Raw genomic sequence first — 22,327 nt, 5'->3', positions numbered from 1 at the left:
CTCACGTCGTCCTCGCGCGTACCCGCCCATCGCTGCCTCCCATCGCTCCGTGAAATCAGCCAATCAATCACAGTTTGGAAGGTGAGCGATCCACAGCTTCCATTCTCCTCCGATCCGCGACGCCATCCCTCGGCTACACCTTCTCATCTGTGCTGCGAGGACGAGGGGAGGAGGGATGGGATGATGAGGCGGAGCAGGGACGCCTTTGAGGGGCGGAGGGCGTTTTCGCGCCCGCGCGGCCGGCGCTCGAGTCGCCACCCCGAGAGACGCGGCGGACAGTCCCAGATCTGCGGCGCGTCACCCTATGGCGGCGGTGGGACGATGCTGCCCAGCTTGGCCCACGGTTCCGATCGACCGCCGCGATGGCCGGGTGGGACGACGAATCCTCCCGGCACTCATGGTCGAGGATATCCCCGTCCGCGAGTCCCGCGGCAAGAGGCGGGCCTCCACCTCCTCCTCGCCGGCGACAGCGCTGGATTCAGCACCAGGTGCGTTCTCATCCATTTAATCAGCATCGGATCCTGAAGGCGCAGGGCCCGCAGTCCACGGTGAAGCAGCTGCGCGTGTCCATAAACCTCCAGGACGACGAGATCACCGCGTCGGGGAGGGGCAGGATGAACGCCACTGGGGGAGCCAGCAGCAACAACGGCGGTGGCGCCCGGAAGAGGAAGACGCCGGTGCCCGGAACGGGGAGCCAGCAGCAGCAGCGACATGGAGCACGAGGGTACCGGAGTGGAGGAGGTCATCGTCGCGGAGGACAAGGAGCATGGCGGAGGTGCTGCGGGAGGGTATTCTGATGGCTAACGTGACCACTACTCCTTGACAAGTGTAAATTTCAGCGGAGAACAATGTCAATATTGGCCATGACGTGAAATCAAGGTGGCACTTTTCTGCATGTATTTTCCGAGAAGCAAGTACGATTGAAAACTGTGGCCCAATAAAAGAGAAAGAAGCAAGCACCTACAGGCGCTTACAAAGTTACAATTAGGAGACCTGACAGTTACTGTGTCATTTCTCAACTGAAACGTTTTTTGGATGTCCCTGAAAGTGTTTCTCATTGCCTGGAAGGTTCACATTACGGAAGAGGCATTCTTGTGCTTGGTGAACTTATGGAGGCAGGCTTAGTCTACACTGCACTTGTTCCATCATAGTAAGTTTCTTTCATGGAATTGCTTTGGGTGTAAAACTTCATGTATTTGCATTGCTATCTTATGTTTCAGTAGTCCTACTTTTTACTGGCTGTTGTGATAACTTTTAGATGTAACAATATATACTTATGATCCGGTGAGCAACATGCCACTCCCTCGATCCGCATGCATGGCCATTGTTGCTCATTAGCTTTATATTAGCTTCTCGGTTTTAATTTTAACCTATACCATAATGAACAGCTTTAATTTGATTCAATGTGCGTGTGAACAACCTTCAGATTTTCCATGTTGCCTAATTTTGTCCTCTAGAATCTAGACAATGAAGAACATTTATTGTACGGAAATAGATGAGTAAGACAAAGCATGCAGCAGCATCCTCTTCAAGCAGTTGTGTCCATAATTTTCTGTTTCTTGCGAGCTATGGATCATATAGATTCATAATAGAAATAGATGCATACGTATACATACACAAAAAAGGGTCATTAATTTCCGTTCTAAATGTTGTTGGCGAACAGGTATATCAGGGGCCCATTTTCTATTTACTAATCATATCGCTTACATGTTTCTTCAACATCCTTAATACTTTCCCTGTTATAAATCAATTTTTAGCAAATTTTGAGCATGTAAATGCTTGGATGTATTTAGAAAAATCAATGTAGTAACATATTGTTGCCACCTTGTTTCCTTGAACATGGACATGAACAAAGTTTTTGTGACTTCCATGTTTTTTTTAAAAAAAAATCCTCCTATAGGGGCATCCGGTAGTTCAATCTTATGCATAATACTAAACCTATAACTCAACTTATCCAAGTTTCTGTTGCTTATGTGTGGAGCATTGTTGATTGGGAACATATCAGGTGCAAACCAACCCCTTCATACAAACCGTGCAAACTTCAATCTGGGCCACCGGATCAACATCCAAGGGGTGCATAGAGGGAGTGGGAGGGGGGATTTACAAAAGTGTGATTAGAGGCGGGCGGTTAATTGTAAAATTATGCCCCTTGGATGTTAATCCGGTGGTTCAAATTAAAGTTTGCACGAAGGGGTTGGTTTGCACCTAATATTCCCTTGTTGATTTGATGTTGACAAGTGAACACCGTTTACTCCTAACATTGTACTAAAGGATTTGCATGAATTCCAATTGTGAATGGTCACTTAATGATTCTTATAGTATTCTTGAAGGCTGCAAAAAATAATTGAACAAGTATATTCAGTTCTTCCAATCTACAATAAAATTGTCCTAGCATTACTTGATGTTGGAGTTTGGAAGCTTCCAGAGACATATGCAAATTTTCCATAGGTGTCCCTGTTGGCCCTATGTTAGCAAAAGCAATGAAATCTGTCTCGGAGATCATTGATAAGTTTCAGGGTCTTGAGTATACTTGTGAGTACAAGTATGATGGGGAAAGGGCTCAAGTATTATCAAGCCTCATGACTGTTTAGCCCTTCTTATATTTTGACCCATGTTCATCTCAGTTGACACGTCATAATATGGAATCTAGATACTTTTCATGGAGGATGGATCAGGAGAGATTTATAGTCGGAATGCTGAAAGAAACACCGGAAAGTATCCAGATGTTGTTGATGCGATTTCTAGGTATATATCGTTTCATAATTCATATATTTTCGCCTACCATTGTAAATTTATAATTCTGTAGTTTCCAACTGAAGAAGCACAAAAATAATGCAATTGTAGTTATAGCCTTAGAGAATCCCCATGATTGTTTCTCCTCTGCAGATACTTAGCGCAAGGGCCCGCAAGGGTGTTATCATAAATGACATCAAAGTTTCAGTCTATACTTTTAGCTTTGATATTCTTTACATAAATGGACAACCTCTTCTCCCGGTACAACTCAAAATTCGTCGAGAGTAACTGTACTTCTGTCCTGTAGACTCTCAATGTACGATAGATATCATTTTGTTTTGCTACTGAATTACCTTATTTGTGCTATCCCATGGTTGCTATCAGTTTTCAGCCCCTTTGTTTTTAAATATATAACGTCAAGGACGAGTTATTTTGCCCTTAATGTCGTATACTTAAAGATGGAGGGAGCATTATTTTTTCCTAGAATATGTGGCTCGTATGTATCTTCAGAAAACCAAAGGAGTATTCTACTCTGAAGCTATTAAATATAAAATTTCGTGGTATTGAATCACACAGAGCACACACATGTGTTCTTCTTTCTCCAGAGGTCTAATTATTCCTTTGCATTGAATATCTGGCATCATCTTTACAACTCTTTCGAAGAAGTGGTGTATTCCTTTTCTTTTGGGCAGCATTGGATACTCTTTGGACTTAGTACCGATTGCTGCCTTTTATGGGAGAGGAAAACGAACAGGTACATGGTTCTTTTTCATCTTGCACACTGAAAGTGAACTAAATTTGAACATTTCTATTTGTATTTCTTCCTACAACTGTTTCTGTCTGTTAATTTGGCAATTTTAAAAAGCTCGATTGCTTTAATTTTTTTCCTCTACTAATGCCTGTTTCTTCCGCCCTTGTGTATATTAGGTGTCTTTGGATCATTCCTCCTGGCATGTTATGATGAGCAAAACGAAGAATACCAAACAATATGCAACATAGGTAGATTTTTTTTAAAAAAAATGAAAAACTCAAGCTGCTACTTTGAGTTCTCTTCATTCTTTAAATCTTGATGCATTTAGGTACTGGATTTTCTGAGTAACAGCTTGAAGAACGTTCTTCAAGCCTTCGAAGTAGAGTGATAGAAAAACCAAAGGTGATGAATTCCTTCACCCCTTCTGTTGAATGGCAATTTCTTATTGATATTTTTTTATTGTGTTCTGTTGTCCTTCATAGTAATGCTTTCAGTTGTACAGGCATACTACAGATTTGACCCGGATGTGTGGTTTGAACCGTCAGAGGTAATATGCACATTAAACCTCGATAATTTATTTTCAGTTCACTTTATTCTTGGTTTCTTTGGAGACTCTGTTTATGCTTTCAAACCTGACCCCCCTGGATTTTTGCTCATCTAAAACCAGTCCTATAATAACTCCGCCTATGTTGACGGGAAGACTCTCTCTCTCCTGAGTCGTCTCAGCATAGCCGGTCCCAAGCCCGGGTAAAGGAGGAGGGTTGCGTTAGATTTTGGCAAACCAACATAAAAAATAGCCACTCTAATGGATTTGAAACCCACAAGAAACTCGTTGGGGGCGTAACCCTCTTAGCGACGCGCTACATCGGAACCCGGGTGTGGTGATAAATGGGCAAGGGCCGGGTCGCCATCCCCCCAAGGGCGCGTCGTATCGTGACCTGGGGTACGATGATAAGTGAGCAAGGGTCGGGTCGTCACCTAAATGGCGCGCTACATCTGCGCCCGGGTGTAGTGAAAAATGAGCAAGGGTCTTCACACTTCCCTCGACGAGTGCGAAGGGTAAGGAAGCTAGCCGAGCCAACTAGGATTCGTATAGGTAGCTGGAACGTAGGGTCCCTAACGGGTAAGTTGCGAGAGCTAGTTGATGCAGCAATTAGGAGGCGTGTAAATATTCTATGCGTTCAGGAGACTAAATGGAAGGGCCAGAAGGCGAAGGAGGTTGAGGATACTGGCTTCAAGCTTTGGTACACGGGGGCAACTCCGGGTAGGAATGGTGTAGGCATCTTGATTGATAGGAGCCTTAAGGATGGAGTCGTAGAGGTTAGAAGGCAAGGCGACCGGATTATCCTCCTATGCCCCTCAGGTAGGCCTTAGTGAGAGCACCAAGATGCAGTTCTGGGAAGATCTAGATAGCATGGTTAGTACCGTGCCTGCCAGCGAGAAACTCTTCATAGGAGGAGATCTCAACGGCCATGTGGGTGCGACTAATGTAGGGTTCGAGCGAGTGCACGGGAGTTTTGGCTATGGTAGAAGGAGTCAAGAGGGGGAGGATGTGTTGAACTTCGCGTTAGCCTACGACTTGTTGATAGCGAATACCATGTTTAAGAAGAGGGAATCCCATCTTGTGACGTTTCGTAGTGGACAACACTCAAGCCAGATCGACTTTATCCTTATTAAGAGGGAGGATAGACGTGATTGCTTAGATTGTAAGGTGATACCTGGGGAGTGTGTTGTCCCTCAACACTTGTGGTGGCAGATTTTCGTCTTTGGGTACGTGTCCATCGGGACAAACGTGCCAAGATTGCGAGAACAAAGTGGTGGAAGTTTAGAGGGGAAGCGTCACAAGCGTTTAAGGAAAGGATGCTAGGTGAGGGGCCTTGGGAAGAAGGAGAAGACGCAGATGACATGTGGCTAAAGATGGCAACATGTGTTCGGAAGGTGGCCTCAGAAGTGTTTGGCGTGAGTAGGGGAGGCAAATAGGAGGGGAAAGACACCTGGTAGTGGAACGACGAGGTGCAAAGGGCTATTAAGGAGAAGAAGGAGTGTTTCAAACGCCTCCACCTTGACAAGAGTGCAGCCAACATCGAGAGCTATAAATTAGCGAAGAGGGTTGCAAAGCGGGCAGTGAGTGTAGCAAAGGGTAAGGCGTATGATGACCTGTATCAGCGGCTAGGCACGAAAGAAGGGGAGAAGGACATTTATAGGATGGCTAGGATCCGCGAGCGGAAGACAAGGGACATCAACCAAATCAAATGCATCAAGGATGGGACAGATCGACTGCTACTGAAGGATGAGGAGATCAGGGATAGATGAGAGAGTACTTCGACAAGTTGTTTAATGGGGAGAGTGAGGGCCCTACCCTTGAGTTAGATGACTCTTTTGACGATACCAACAGACATTTTGTGAGGAGAATTCAGGAGATAGAGATCGGGGAGGCTTTGAAGAGGATGAAGAGAGGTAAAGCGATGGGCCCTGATGGTATACCCATTGAGGTGTGGAGATGCCTAGGAGATAGAGCAATAGCATGGTTAACTAAGCTTTTTAATCTCATTTTTCGGTCAAACAAGATGCCGGAAGAATGGAGGAGAAGTATATTAGTACCTATCTTCAAAAACAAGGGCGATGTTCAAAGTTGTACTAACTACCATGGGATTAAGCTGATGAGCCATACGATGAAGCTTTGGGAGAGGGTTATCGAGCATCGCCTAAGAAGAGTGACAAGTGCGACCCAAAACCAATTTGGGTTCATGCCTGGAAGGTCAACCATGGAGGCGATTTTCTTAATACGACAATTGATGGAGAGATATAGGGAGCAGAAGAAGGACTTGCACATGGTCATCATTGACCTTGAGAAGGCGTATGACAAAGTACCGAGAAATATCATGTGGTGGGCCTTGTAGAAGCACAAAGTCCCAATTAAGTATATTACCCTCATTAAGGATATGTACAAGGATGCGACGACGTTTGTCCGGACATGTGATGGCGACACCACTGACTTTCCTATTAACATAGGCCTACACCAGGAGTCAGCATTGATCCCTTATTTATTTGCTTTAGTGATGGATGAGATCACAAGGGATATACAAGGTGAGATCCCTTGGTGTATGCTCTTTGCTGATGATGTGGTGCTAGTTGACGAGAGTAGAGCAGGGGTTAATAGGATGTTAGAGCTGTGGAGACACACGTTAGAGTCGAAAGGGTTCAGACTTAGTAGGACCACGACCGAGTACATGATGTGCGATTTCAGCACGACTAGGCATGATGGGGGAGACGTTAGTCTAGATGGGCAAGTGGTTGTCCAGAAGGATACTTTTCGGTATTTAGGATCGGTGCTACAAAAGGATGGCGACATTGATGAAGTTGTTAGGCATAGAATTTCAGCTGACTGGTTGAAATGGCGACAAGCTTCTGGCATTCTTTGTGACAAGAGGGTGCCACAAAAGCTAAAAGGCAAGTTCTATAGGACAACAATTCGTCCGGCGATGTTATACGGTGCTGAATGTTGGCCTACAAAAAGGCGACATGTCCAGCAACTGAGTGTAGCAGAGATACGGATGTTGCGGTGGTTTTGCGGGCACATAAGGAGGGATAGAGTCCGGAACGAAGTTATTCGGGATAGGGTCGGGGTGGCACCAATTGAGGAGAAACTTATCCAACATCGGCTGAGATGGTTTGGATATGTCCAACAAAGGCCTCCTGAGGCACCGGTGCGTAGTGGGGTTATTGAGCGGGTCGATAATGTGAAGAGGGATAGAGGTAGACCTAAACTGACTTGGGATGAGTCGGTTAAGAGAGATCTTAAGGATTAGAATATCTCTAAATAGATAGTTTTGGATAGGAGCGCATGTGTTCGAAGATTTGATGCGACGGATACTGTAGGAAATTTTATAAGAACTGAACAGGGCCATTGTGTTAATAGTTATGTATATGTACAGAGCAGAAAAAGAGATAATTCCCTCAAACTCAGCCATGCGTGTGCAGTGGTCGCTCAGCTCGCCCCCAACGTCGCGCACATCGCGTCCTCGGCTATCCCGGCGCCGACGCCCGCACAGCCTCCTGCGTGGTCTCGAGCACCCGCACCGCCTGTGTGGTCGTCGCGCTCGGCTGCCGTTTGCACCTCTGTCCTATCGCCTCCTCGACGGCGATGCCCCTGGCCCTTCCACACCTCCCAGCTTGGCCTCCTCAACGGCAGCACGGAGGCACCGCGAGAGAGAGCTCGATGGCCTGCGAAGCGCCCTCGTCGGAGCAGCGAGGCTGGCAAGAAGGCTCGGCAGCGGAGCGGAGTGAGAGAGAGACCAGAACGGACAAGAATAAGGGCTAGTTTGGAAGCCCACCTTCCCGGCCTTTTCCCCGGGCTGGCGCCCCACGCGGAAATCAGGCCCGGCCCAGATTTCCCCGGCCTTTGGAAGCCGACCCGCGGGGGGAGCCCAACCCTAACCCCACGTTTTCCCTGGGGCTGGCGCTCCCCACCTCTTGGGTCCGGGCGGCGCTTCCCTGCGCGACGCCTCCGCCTCCGCCTCCGCCTCCGCCTCACGCCGCCGCGCCAGCCTCCGCGTCCAGGCTGCGCCGCCGCGCCACCCTCCCCGTCCAGGCCGCGCCGCCCTCCATCTCCTCCACGGCCTCTCCGTTTCCTCGCCGTCCAGCCGCCGCCGTCTGCCTCCCCGTCCAGCGCCGCTCGTCTGTCTCCCCGTCCAGCACCGCGTGGTCACCGCCCCTCGTCAGCGCCGCTCGTCGGATCCGCAGTTTCTGCTCCGCCGCCAAGTAGGTCCTCCTCCTCCTTCCCTTTGCAATTTCTTTATCTGTGAGATCTGGCGATGGCACTTATTGGCCTAATTTCAGTGATTCTTAATTTATCTTGCTACATTATGGATCCTTAATTGCCTTGGTGTTGGAGTGTTTGTGATTGGGGAGTTCAACCAGTTCTTGTGGTGTACTCTTTTCTTTGTTGAAGAATTTGCCTTCTTTTGTACACGGAAACTGTCCTAGATTTTGAATTATTTCTGTAGCTTCCTTTGTTTGGTAAATTTGATTTGTATTTGAACACTGAGCTGCTGTCAGTAATTGAATGATAACAAGTTGACATACCAGGTTCAGGAAGATGATACAAGTAGCTCCATTGTATGGACATGTGCCATACTGAATAAGAATTTATGCTTTCGTACTTGCTTGGTGCTGTGCTAAATGCCATTCAATTATATATTTCAAAACTAAACATAAAACAGAGCTTGAATCTTCTGATGCATTGTAAGCATATAGAGCTTATTCTGCTATGACTTTGAACTTTGGTCTCCTTCCAATTAAATGGTGATTTAATTGTTTTTTCCCAATGGTTTCTGGCAACCAAAATGGAGCTGCTTTTCCTTTTAGTTCAGTTTTCCTGATGCACAGCACATGCCTTTTCTTTTGCTCTGCATGCTTTCCACCTAAAGCATAACTTCCGATTATGTGTTGTTTGTATTGAAATTATGTGTGGATTAATGAACTCTGGTAACTGGTTTGTGCTTGTGTGTTTACGTGAAACAGTATGACATAAGCATTAATAAGTGATATTTGAATCTGTGGTCAGTTTGGTATACAATTCTTGTTTTCAATTGTGCCAGTTCTAGCTTATATTGCCAAGTTATTTGGCTAGTTATCATAAAGGGAAGTGCCATTAATTAGGAAGTTTATGTACCTGAGTAGTTTCAGTGAAGGCAATCCTTTGCACTTGCAGCATGTCTTGGTTCTTGGAGGAAGATATTGTACCTCCAGCCAAAGGGGGTGCTATAGCTTCCTTTCAGACTATAGTTCTAGATAGCCCGCCATAGCTTTTTTAGAGGGCTGGTGTGCAGACCAGTATGTATGTATGTATGTATGTGTGTGTGTGCGCGCGCGCGCTTGCTTTGGTAACATGAGGATGAGGATGTTCAGACTGTTTTTGTGTGTTTTTATTCAGACTGTTCGTGCCAATAGATTTAGAGTTTCAGCTAAGAAAGCTTCCCTTTCCTGCTGGAGCTAGCTTTTAGAGCTAGCCAATGAAAAAAATCGTGGGCTATTGAAAATAGCGTTTGACCTTTTCTGGCCGCTATTGGTGCTATAGCGCTGCGCTATGGCCGCGCTATAGCGGCAGCTAAGCGGAGTAGCGTTAGTTGATTGCTGCTCCGCTTAGCTGCCGCTATAGCGCGCTATTTGTTTACAAGTGACAGGAAAAAATAAAAAACTATGATAAGTTGATAATAACATAATAATAGCCAACATAATACATGAATTTTTAACATAATCCATGAGTTTCCGACATAATAACAGCCAACATAATCGATGATAAGTTGATACTTGATAACATAAGCTATTTTAGGCCTGGTAGCAAAAGTAGGGAAATAGCGGCGCTATGGCGCTATTAGCATTTAGCGGTGCAATAGCGCGAAATAACGTCGATAGTGCCAATAGCGTGAAAATTAGCAATAGCGTCGCGGCACTTGCTTCGTCCCGCTATAGTGGCGCTATAGCCAATAGAGTTTTAGTTACTAGTACAATTTTTTTTACTATAGCAATGAATTTAGCACCCAAGTATAGATAATCATGACTTAAATCAATTGGCGTCCATTGTATCTGCCTCCTTTTAATGATTCCATGCAAGAGTCTGTACCTTTGGCCTTCACAGCTAATTCTATTTTGCTACCTGCATTTGACCTTGTTCCAGGTACTTCGTACTATGCTTCCATTGGCGTTCATTAGAAGATCGATGTGTTGTTTATTTCCGGATCGACATCATGGAAGGCTATCCTATTTCTGTGATGGAATTACATCTATTTATCTAATAATTGTGGGCTATAATTTGAATAGTTGTGCAATTTTTTTTATTTGTCACAAAAATATTGCTACAAATCATGTAAATTATTTTTTAATATTTCATATAATTCTTGTTAATGGTAGTCAAAGGAAATAATAGAATTTGGTAGCTACACGTGAGAGCCCAGAACACTCTGGCGTGCATTACGGCTACACGTGAGAGCCCAGAGGTCGTCTGGGCCTGCCCCCTCGCGAGCCTCCATCTTCCAAACAGTCACCGGGGTGGGGGAGGTCTGGGGAATTGCTGCCCAGGGAATTATGTGGACGGTGAATTTTCCCGCCGGGGCTAGACAACCCGGTGCTGGGCGCGACGCGACGTGGTGGTCTCTCCTGAGACCTCGATGGCCAGCGTCACGCTTTTTGCCAGGACACCTGGTGAGCCGGCGTGCACCGGTGCCTCTCAGGGGCCTTCTCTTCTAGTATTAAGAGTATATGATGAGAAGACTAAAGGTCAAAATAAACTAGGGTGTTCCTCGTCTGTTGTGATTATGGGGCGATAAAAGCCCAGAATAGGCTACCACTTCTGAGCAAGTAAGTTTTCTGCCGCATGCTATTTTCAATGGGTTTGTGTTTTATATTGTTTCAATACTGACTGTCCAAATTTTGGAGGTTGCTGACATGTACCGTGCTCAAAAAATCAACCATGATTATAATCAAGAGGATGAGGGCTTATGCCGGTTTACTGGATTGTCTTGCCGTCTGCAATGATAATTTGGTGTGGATTGGAATACTTAAATTTCAACAATATCCCCCTTTCCAGCATTATAATACAATCTGAGTATTTTGCTTTTGGAGGGGTTTCGCATATGTTGGTCATTCAAATATTGGTGCAACGAACCTTTGTTATTTATTATTGAGATTTTATAGTAGTTCTATGCATTCTAATTATTTTGAAACAATCTAATTTTAAACACGTGCATGTGGCACGTGCATCTCCACTAGTGGACCAAAATAGTGAAAGAAGTTCTGTACTGTTTGCAATATTTGAAACATATCAGAGTTTTGAACCTAGCGGTTTCAAAATGTTTAAAGCCACTACACCACAACACCAAATTAACGACGGGAGCCAGTCGCTAAAAGTGCACTATTACCAATGTACAATCGCTTACCGATGTGCGGTCCGTCAATGATTCTTGTTTTACAGACACACCTGTCACATACTCACTGTCCTTCTACCCAATTTGGGAGCTAGATTCAGCTCGAATCGAGCGAGGAAGAAAGGGGAATGGAAGAACATAGCAAGAACTAGGAAGAACAGAGGAGGAAGACGATAGACAGGTAGTTCAGAATCTGTTTTCGCATACCCAACCCTCGGGCAGGTCGCCGGCCTATATACTTTCAGTTTACACGGCCATGGGCCAACAACAAGATAACTTGCCCCATGGGCTGGCTGATAACGAGGCCCAAACGAACTCCTTTACAACCAATGTTTGAACTAGCCACTTGCGCCTGTCGTCTGCTTCGCGGCCGTGATAGCACCGTCCGTCGGTAAATATATCCATATTTACCTTCGATTAGTCAGTCGGCAAAACCTTATACTACATCGAACCGTCAGTCGGCAAAAGTAATTCATTTTGGCACCGGTCGTCTTGTAAATTTTACTTTTGCGCGCGAGTTTATTTTTGCGAGCTCGCGCACAAACTGAATATTGTAAAAGCCACCCGGCCCACATAACACACGTAAGAACAACAAACTCTAGTCCTTAGCCTGTGTTCTAGACTCCCAGCCTCCCGGCCGCCGCACACACAGCACTGCTGCCCGCCCCTTTGCAAGCTGAGATCCTGCGGCGATGCCCGCGCCCCAGATTCTCCTCACACCGGCGCCTGCCCCGCACAGTGCCACCGCCAGCCCCTCCTCGCTCACAAGACCGCCTCTCGTGGGCGCCTCGCACGCTGACCTGCCACCCGCCCCTCCTCGCCCCCAGGGCCGGCGCCCACCCCTCACCGCGCACAGGGCCGCCACTCGCCCCCTCCTCGTGCACATGCCTGCCACATACAGCGCCGCCGCCCGCCCCACGCAGCTTGTCCTCGCCACAGCCCGCCCCCACACAGCTTCTCCTCACAGAACGCCAGAATCCCCTCCTATCCACCGCCCACCTTGTCCTCCTCCTCACTGAACGCCGCCCAAATCCCGTGCCTGCAATTTCAGTACCCTCCTGAAGTTCAATTAAGGTAATAAAGCTATGTTCTTTTTAATATAAAATGCTACATCATTTGCTTGAAATAGATTTGATGTTATTTGATAATCTCACTACTACAGAAACTGTTTTTACCACAGCCATTTTCACCGCCGGTCAGCCCAATGACTATGGGGCCGGCGGTGAAAATGGTCCCCTTTATAAACCCTCCCCCCTCCTCCCTACCCGAGTTCTCCATTTCTCCCCACCATTTTTTCAGCCATTTCTCACCATGGTGTTCAAGATTTTGGGCCTCTTTTGAAGTATTAATATCAACTACTCAGTTTGAGGTTAGTAACTAGCAACCATTAAATTCTTTGCTTGTTCCTTTGGGTAAATTTCAAATTTCAAGTTTGAATTTGATGGATGGAGGGGCATGTTCATTGTAGAAGCAAAATCCATGTCTTGTTTTATAATGATTACCTAGATGCACATGCAATTCATATCTTGTTTCGTTGTATTGATTTTGATATGAATTTTACATTGATTTGTCATTTATAGATGGAATGAGGGTGGATGTATAGTTCAAAGGCTCCGGATCCCAAGTTTGTGAATGGTGTTGATTCATTTGTGAAGACCGCTCGGGCACTAGATCTAGTACACTGCTTTAGGTCAGTGTAGTCTAGATCTATAGAAAAGGCACTAAATTCTGCTGCTTAGTTTTGGGACTTTACAAGTTTCCTCTGCTCCAGGGACTGTTTAGGACTATATTCACTCTGCAGGACCATCCATCGCTATGTCGGTGTTGTGGTGTAGTGAGCTTTCATAAATGTTCCTATATAATCTAAAAAGTTCCAAATATTCAAAAGAAGCTATGCACTATTTCAGAATGTTTGAAGAGACATCAAACATTATAAATATTCTAAACTTATCCAAAAAAAGGTTTATTATATTTTGAAATGTTTGAAACATTTATAAATGTTCCAAAATATTGAAATAAGTTCGGTAGCATTGCAGAGTGTTTCAAAAACATTTGAGGATGTTTCAATATTTAAATGGATTGAAAAACAAAATCTCAACCCATTTTAGAATGTTGAAACTACTGTAAATAGAAAGAGAGGCCCGATGAATATAAAGATTGACTAGTATCTCAGTGCATTTCTGGGAATGGCCCTCAAATCATAGCCCTCATATAGCTTTTGAGAGCTGGTCCTCACCTCATAGACTCCAAATAATGCATCTAGGTCCAGCAAGAACTTCAATATTTTAGCCTTGCTGACGGTCCTTAAATGCCAAATCCGATCGTCAACTAGACTCATTAATAAAGGAAAACTATACGCCTTACTCACATATTTGTATCACTAACCTTGCTCCACAGTTGTTTTTGAGTTTCGTACATTTTAGATGAGCAAGAGCAGAATAAGAAGAAAACACGCAACAAACGCCACACAACTACGCAGAAGATCGCATCCAGCATTACACACTTACAAAGAGGGCCCATCTAGCAGAGCAAACGGGCGCGCCACGCATAATGCACACAAGGAAAGAGACAATGGCCCACATGTCAGCCTGCCAGAGAAGGATAAGGACAAGGGGCGCCAAGGTGGGGTCGGCCGAACCTGGCCTGAAGAAAGTCCAGGTGCATTTTGAGGAGGAGTAGCTGCCAAGTCACCTGATCACATTCCATATATACATTTGGCGGGAACCGACCTCCACTAGTATAAATAGGGCCCCCTCTCACCCCCCTCAACACACATACACACACTCTCATTCCACTCATTTCCAAGGAGGCTCTCTCTCTCTCTTGCTCTTAGCTAGGTAGTGGAGCTAGGCTAGTCTTCCTTAGCGAATCAAGTCGTCCTCGGGGTCGTTGAGCAATCCTCAGCTCCCAGTATGGCTTTGTATCTGACTTGTCAGACTTCTATTCATAATATAGAGTTATGACATGGTTGCTTTACTATCTTGATAGTTTATCAATCCATGCTTAATTCGTTCATGAGTTATGCTAAGGTCTTGGTTAGGCCAGATGATCCGGGTACGGATAGGGGTACGTTGTGCTTTTGGGCTTGCTCTAGCGTTTTACTTGTTCATCCGATGGGTTGGAGACCCGGGGATGCTAGGGTAGTGACCTCATGCATGAGCGTGGTGCTCGGTATATGTGGGATCCTTCGGATATGACCGTGCTCCATGGTGTGACTGGGGTAGACGGTAGGTGGTGACAGCCCTGTCTGTCCGGCATAACAGTTGTGTTGCGTTTAGCGTACTCCCCGACGTTCGGGTTCGGTGTAGGATTTTAAGCAAAGAGGTAACGGGACTGGATGTACTCCAGTGTGGGAGCTTCTCCCCGCTATCCCATTTTACTGGCACCTGTACCATGTCCTAACATGACCCCAGCTTTGGACAGAAGCACTAGGTCACCTAACCTAGCCTAAGCTCCAGCTGACTTAACGTAGGTAGATTAGTTCTTTCTTTTGGTTGTTTCTCTCTTTTATTCCTTCCTCCTAGATTGTAGTTGTGTGCTGTCTCGCATTACCCTTGCTTATTTCTTTATCTTGACTTACCCCTATCAGAGTTTTGCCTATTGCTTAAGGCACAATGTCATGTTTAATGTTAAGTACAATATCTTTGCCACTGCCATCCTTTGGGAACAAATAAATAACAATACTCTTACTCTCCGGGTGAAATACAACAACGGTTGCTAGGATGGGTCAGTGCCCTCATTTCTAGTGATTGGACTAAGGACCATCTGTAATCTATAGATTATACTACGAGAGTGGCACCCCTTGGGTGCAGTTGCTAGGATGGGTCGGCGCCCTCATTTCTAGTGATTGGACTAAGGACCGCCAACAGGCTTTTCTGAGGCCATTGCCGAGGTCTTCGCAAACCCGTTAGCGACTTAAGAAATGCCAACAAGCCTACATCCATCCTGCAAGAGGATGTTGAGTGAGACCCACGGATGGAGGGCTCCCTAGAGACCCCTAGACCTAGGGGTGAAAGGGGAGATTTGGAGGTCTCCCTAGTTTAGGGGCTCAAGTAGAGGGCCTACTAGAGGTAGAGGCCTCTCTAGTTGTTTCTCTTGACTCCACCCATCAAATTTGAGATAAGGAGATTAATAGAGAATCTGCTGGAGTTGCTCGAAGAGACTAGCCAAACTTGGTTGTACAGGTAAAAAAGAAGAAAAAATCTAAAAATATAATCCAATGGACTAGCCAAACTCCTCTACTCGCTATCCACCTCGCCATCCCCACTCCGTCGCTCGGTAAATTTGCCGAGGTGCTCCGCCTCGCCATCTCCCTCCCGCGTCCTCCTGCATCCTCTCGCGAGAAGCATGGGCTTCTTTTTCCTCTGCCTCCGGGCTTCTTCGTCCTTGTCTTCTCTCGCCCTCTGCATTTTCGATTTCCTCTTGCCCGCAGCTCCCATGCCAATAGATCATTTTCAACAACGAAAAAAACATGCTCCACAGCGTCTATGCCAGGCACTGCCCCGCCAGCTCCTTCCTCTCCTTACAGTCTTCGTCTCATGGCGGCATGCTCCGCAATGGTACAGCCGGCCACCGCCGAGGCCGCTCCGGAGAGCAAGCCGGCCGGGCGCCAGCATGAAGTTCTCATTCCGCCCCAACGTGGCCATCTTGGTCAGCATCTTCACCATGATCTTGTCCCTCACTTTCCTCCTTCTCATGTACGCCAAGTTCTGTTACTCATCCTCCACGTCCCTACCCGCAGCGATCCACCCCTCGTGCTCGGCAATGACGCGGCTGCACCGCTGGGCGGCATCCCCATGCCAGTGCCTTGCCCGCTTCGACGATGCCGACCACCTTCGCCTCCTCCCGCACTGTTGTGTGGGGTTGGATCCGACGTGGATATTGTTTGAGTATGAAGAGTCAAGATTTGGAGAGCCTGTTGGTTTCTCCACCCTTTGAGAAACTTTTAAATTTTTTATCTAGTCTTTTGTCTTTTCATTTAGCTAGAATTTTTACCTAGTCTGTTGGAATTGCTTAGGGACTGTTTTGGTGGCCTTCGGTGAACGGCGGGGCATATGACAGAAAAAGCATATGATGGAATGGCGTGCAGCTGCGCATGCGATGAATAGATTCAGTCAAAAAAAATGCCTCTAAAACTACCAAAGAGGTTATTTAGATGGCTTCGAATAATTTGGAGCGTAAAATATTCAATTTTATAGTTCAGCATAGAATAATATATATATATATATATATATATATATATATATATATATATATATATATATATATATATATATATATATATATATATATATGCTGTATCTGCTTGAGTGTGAGAACCAATGGTGGTCATCCTTGGAAGATGAGAGATAGACATCATTGTGTGTATTTTGATGTATCTCTTAGCTCCTGATTTGCAGGTGTAGAATGCAGCATAGCGGTCGACGGCGCAAGGTGAAGGGCAGGCGAAAAATTCATGCTGAAGGATTATGGTGAAGGATGAACGCGAGTAGGCTTGGTGAAGCGAAAGGTTCATGCCAAGGGACAAGACGGTGAAGGGTGAATGCGAGTAGGCTTAGACCGAGGGACCCGAGGTGGCCGGATGGAGTCATGGGCGGTCCACATGGTACACGGATGACCAAGAGTACATGGTGATGAAGATGGCGTCGACCAAGTTGGCGGGGGCGATGACGAGTCAAGTAGGCGGCCTGTGCGGTGGGCGCGTGCGAACGACTTGAAGGCGTCAAGGCTCGATAGGAGGTCGGACCGCGTCGACATCGGCGGTTTCACCGGTTTGGCCTCAAAACTGAGGAGACAGTCACATCGTGCAGTAGTGTGTGAGAGTGTTTGACAAGTTTGACCTCAAATCCTGGGAAGACAGGTTTGACCGGTTTGGGCCTCCAAAATCGGACGCGGACTTGATGCGGTCAAGATCCGATCGGAGGGCACGTGGCGCCATTGCGAAGCTTGCGTCGAGACGAAGTGAAGTCGTGAAGGTGACATATTCGTTCGTTGCTCTTAAAAAAGATGCACGTGGCAGCAGCAGCTAGCGGCGGCGGCCGGTGCACACGAGCACAGCGCTCGATCGAGCTCGGCAGCCAGGCGCGCACGAGCCAGATCGGCCACGTGCAGTGGCGTAGGAGGAGGGGGCTACACCGCGCGGCCCAGTCACGCCCAGTGGGGGGGGGGGGGGGCGTGGTTGTACATCGCTTCAAGGGATGATTTTGTAAACCATCACCCAAAGCGGACGTTTGGGGCAGCCCATTTAAGTGTTGTGTATATTACTGGAGAGAATCTGTTGATGCACGCATATTTAGACGAAAGTGCTGACATCATGTGATTCACATGCATGCAAAATTGGAATTAAAAAAGCCGAGCATCCAAATTAATTTTGGATTGCACCATTATCTTTCTTATGACAAGATCTTACAAACAAAATCACACTTCCCTATATTTGCACAATGATTTTTTTAAGCATTTTTTAATGATGAATACTTAATTTCAGAAACTAGGAATGAATATTTTAAGAACACGAACAAATAATTATTTTCTGCGAACAAAAAGTTAAACAAAAATGAACAAATAATAATGTATAACGAACAAAATATTATAGATCACGAACATTTAATTATATAGAATAAATAATAAAAAATAAATATCGGGAACAAATAGCTCAATGTCACAGAACAATTTAATCTAAAACCCGAACAAATAATTTGACATTGTGAACAAATTAGTTACATGCATACAAATAATTAGAAGATGAAAGGAAAGAAAAGTAGAAAAGTTTTTGTACATCGCTTCAAGGGATGATTTTGTAAACCATCACCCAAAGCGGACGTTTGGGGCAGCCCATTTAAGTGTTGTGTATATTACTGGAGAGAATCTGTTGATGCATGCAGATTTAGACGAAAGTGCTGACATCATGTGATTCACATGCATGCAAAATCGGAATTAAAAAAGCCGAGCATCCAAATTAATTTTGGATTGCACCATTATCATTCTTATGACAAGATCTTACAAACAAAATCACACTTCCCTATATTTGCACAATGATTTTTTAAGCATTTTTAATGATGAATACTTAATTTCAGAAACTAGGAACGAATATTTTAAGAACACGAACAAATAATTATTTTCTGCGAACAAAAAGTTAAACAAAAATGAACAAATAATAATGTATAACGAACAAAATATTATACATCACGAACATTTAATTATATAGGATAAATAATAAAAAATAAATATCGCGAACAAATAGCTCAATGTCACAGAACAATTTAATCTAAAACCCGAACAAATAATTTGACATTGTGAACAAATTAGTTACATGCATACAAATAATTAGAAGATGAAAGGAAAGAAAAGTAGAAAAGTTTTTGGATAAAACTAAAAAATAAAAATATGATTGAAAGGAATAAAGAAAAAATAAAAAAAGGAAAAGGAAGAAAGAATTACAGTGGAATTGCAAATAGCTACATGGCTACATAGGCTAGAATCAATGCCTTTGCATGGGTATACGCATGCATACTCTACATGCACGCATGCATAATAAATCAACTAGAGAATCAACGCATCTACATAGCTGCATGCATGGATAACATCTGCAGAATGTGAACGAAAAGGGTTAAATATTAGGGGCCGTGAGCCCTTGGAATTGACCTGCGTGGCCGGTGTTGCTACTGGAAATAAAACAACTAAACATGTAATAAGGAAGTTTAAATAAGTAATAAGAGAAAAGAAAAAAATAAACTAAATAAACTAAATAGATTGGCAAGATGAAAAATAAAAATATAAAAATGACGATGGGAAAGAAAGGGTAGCAGAAGATGGAACAAGCAAGGAAGGAATAAAAAGGACGAGAGATGAAGAAAATGAGAAAACAAAGAAAACAATCTATCACGTACACAGACACACAGCAAGTTAGACTCACGAGCCATCAGAAACAAATTAAAAAACTATATATTAGGCTGAATTCTATATAACAGTCCAAATAAGATTCAGACTAGAACTCAGTGCGCGGCGTTGCCGCGCAGTTCCGAGTCAGGCCATTGTTTTTCTTGTAAGCTATTGTCTAGCTAATGGTTTGTTGTAAGATAATCGTGCCATAATATTAGCATTTAGATGAGTATCAAATAATACAATACTTCCTCCGTTTCAAATTATAAGTCGTTTGACTTTTTCAACCTCAAGTTTTGATCACTCGTCTTATTAAAAAAATTATGCAAAATATCACTTCTTTTGTCGTGGTTTGCTTTATCAATACAAGGTCTTCAAGAATGACTTCAATTTTATTATGTTTGCACAAATTTTTTGAATAAGACAAGTGAGCAAATTTAGAGTAAAAAAAGTCAACAAACTATAATTTGGAACATAGGGAGTACATACAAGAGTGATCAACGTGAGATTTTCACATGCTTTATTTGTAACAACATACGTAAGAAATTTTGATTAGTGCCTTAGTATTCCTTATTTTGTTTTTCTTGCCCTCTAAACTAAGCTTAGCTAAGTCATAGTATGGAGATGTGTACCTGTCGTCTACTGCATTTTTATGTTGTTCTGACTGCAAAATCGAGATAAGTACCTGAAAATATGTTGATAGTATCCCAAAACTCCTCAAGAAAGAAACATTCATGCAAATTCAGCAGACGTCAAATTTTGATTGCGGACAAAAGATATTGCACGGAAAGGACATCAAATCCTCATGCAATATTTACATAAGGAGCTGTTATATTATAGGGATCAGCCATCCAAAATCATGCAATCCCTACTTGTGAAGTATGACAATACCAACATTGAAATTTGAATTGAGAATCTCGAGAAGCTCCATTGTACAGCGTGAACCTATGAAAGTGATTGGGTGCTCTAGCCTAAGAGGGGGAGGGGGTGAATTAGGTACTTTAAAAACTTAGACCTATGGCTCCAACTAGTTTGCACAAAACTTAAACTAAAACATGCTATCTAGATGTGCAACTAGGTTGTTCTAGTGTGAAACCCCTATCCCAAAAGAGTTTAGCAACCTATAGCTTTTCCTATCAAGAAACTATTCTATGAAAGTAAAGGCACACAAATTGCTAGTATGAAATGCGGAAGCTTAAGGAGCGGGATAGGAGATAGCAAACTCTTGACGCGGGTGTTTATCCCGTGGTTCGGTTAGCCACAAAGGCACACCTACATCCATGTTGTTGTAGCACTCACTAAGAGTATTGCTACTCGGCCACCAAGTCTCTTCCGTGAACACAATCACGGTCACCTTGGCCCCGGGTTCCACTAAGGAGCTTCTCCACAAAGGATGGGGGTCTCCACGTCCCCCGCACAAAGATGTCGTCGCCGCTCCACACTAAGTCGGAGGGTCGATGACGTTGCCGGCGAGCTCCACGCTCCAAGGTGCCGGCGCACCAAGCTCTTGTTTTGGTTCGCTAAAGAACCACAGCACAAAGGCTCGAAGCCTTGCAATCTCACTCACTAAGAGCTAATCCTTTACACAACACTCTCAAAGTGTGCTAAGGGCTAAGGATATGATCTTGATACTTTTGTATGGCTTGGAGATGTTTTTGGGTGTGTGTGAGATGTCTAGCAACTCCAGCAAACTTCAAATGGCCGGGGTGAGGCGTATATATAGGCCACCAAGTCTTGTAGCCGTTGCTCCAACGGTCAGCTGAAAATCTGCGTATCACCGGAAGAACCGATGCCTCTGGCATGGGTAGCGTCGGTTCTTCCGGTCACTCATAAACCGAAGTAGCCGTTGAAGTCCTGACAGCTGACGCAGTGACCACAGGTTGAACTGATGCTTTGTTCCGATGCATCACTGGTTCATCCGGTGCTTAAGAATCTTCTCCTGACAGCTGACGTCATTACACCGATGGTATGCACCGATGCCTCACCGGTTCAACCGGTGCTGAAGAATCTTCTCCTGGGTCTTGACATCGTCTCTGGAACATAGGACGCCCAATGCACCGATGCCTTGATTCTGAACCGTCGGTTCAACCGGTGCCTATAGGCTGACTTGGCTTCGATTCTCTTCTGTAGGGGCGGCCCTTCGGGCCTTGCAATGCCTATCTTCTCTTTCTCTTTGTCATCACTTGAACCTAAAAGCCTGAGAATGGTCATCTTAACAATCATGTTAGTCCAAGTGTTGTGTTGTCATTCGATCACCAAAATTACTCGAAATGACATAAATGGTGCCATGTTCGTTACAACCTAAATCTACAGGAAGATCAATATGTTTGGATGTAGGGGCGGAGCTAGGAATGCCCTCCATCCCGGGCTAAACCAATGAACAAGTGCTAGTTTGATTAAATTTAAGATAAATGCTATTACCTTAGGCCTAATTACTATAGAGATTTACATGGCACGAACTAGTTTGGACCCGTGCTGCAGCACGGCCAGCACGGGCCCTGGCTCTGCCCCTGTTTGGATGTCACAATCTAAACCAATAGTCTCAAATCAGATCGATGGATCATATAGTATAACTTGGAATCTTTTTAACGGAGATGAATACCTGTCAGGTTTTGAGCTAAATAGCAAGCAGTCCAAAGCTGCAAGCAGTACTACTTCCTTGATTTTATATGCAACCACTCATTTCAGTAAATCAACGTGGATGGGGGTCTGCCGTGGGAGAAACGTGTGTCGTGGACCGCAGCTTGGGTGGAGCAGGTGAGTGGCAGCGAGCCGCAGAGGGACAGCAGTCCATGTTTCATCGCCGTGGAGACGAAGGCTCTAGAACACCGGCTGCTTCACCGTGTTCGAACGTCTCATCAATATCCAATGGCTGAGATAAAAGGACGACGTGGCCCAATGTGTGGCCTGAGTCTCTGGTGCAGATTTCGTTACGTAGAGATAATGGATATGCTAGCGCTATTGGGCCAAATGCAATTAAAAACGGCCCAATAACCCTTTCTGGGATTCTCTAATTGCAATGAATTCTCTAATTGCAGAG

General features: G+C 44.9%; 1 long non-coding RNA gene and 1 pseudogene across 1 annotated transcript; both read left to right on the top strand.

Annotated features, from left to right (window-relative positions):
* The first annotated feature begins 362 nt into the window (after nt 1-362).
* LOC120645378 lies at nt 363-3,828 on the top strand (annotated as a pseudogene).
* A 4,156-nt stretch (nt 3,829-7,984) lies between these two features.
* On the top strand, nt 7,985-10,401 carry LOC120643780. The gene is made up of 2 exons (XR_005663176.1): nt 7,985-8,245; nt 10,164-10,401. It is a non-coding gene; the product is annotated as an uncharacterized LOC120643780 (long non-coding RNA).
* Nucleotides 10,402-22,327: the final 11,926 nt, after the last annotated feature.

Source organism: Panicum virgatum, chromosome 8K (assembly GCF_016808335.1).
Source record: "Panicum virgatum strain AP13 chromosome 8K, P.virgatum_v5, whole genome shotgun sequence".
Lineage (NCBI taxonomy): Eukaryota > Viridiplantae > Streptophyta > Magnoliopsida > Poales > Poaceae > Panicum > Panicum virgatum.
The sequence above is the reverse complement of the archived record's forward strand: the minus strand, read 5'-3'. Positions and strand labels throughout refer to the sequence as shown.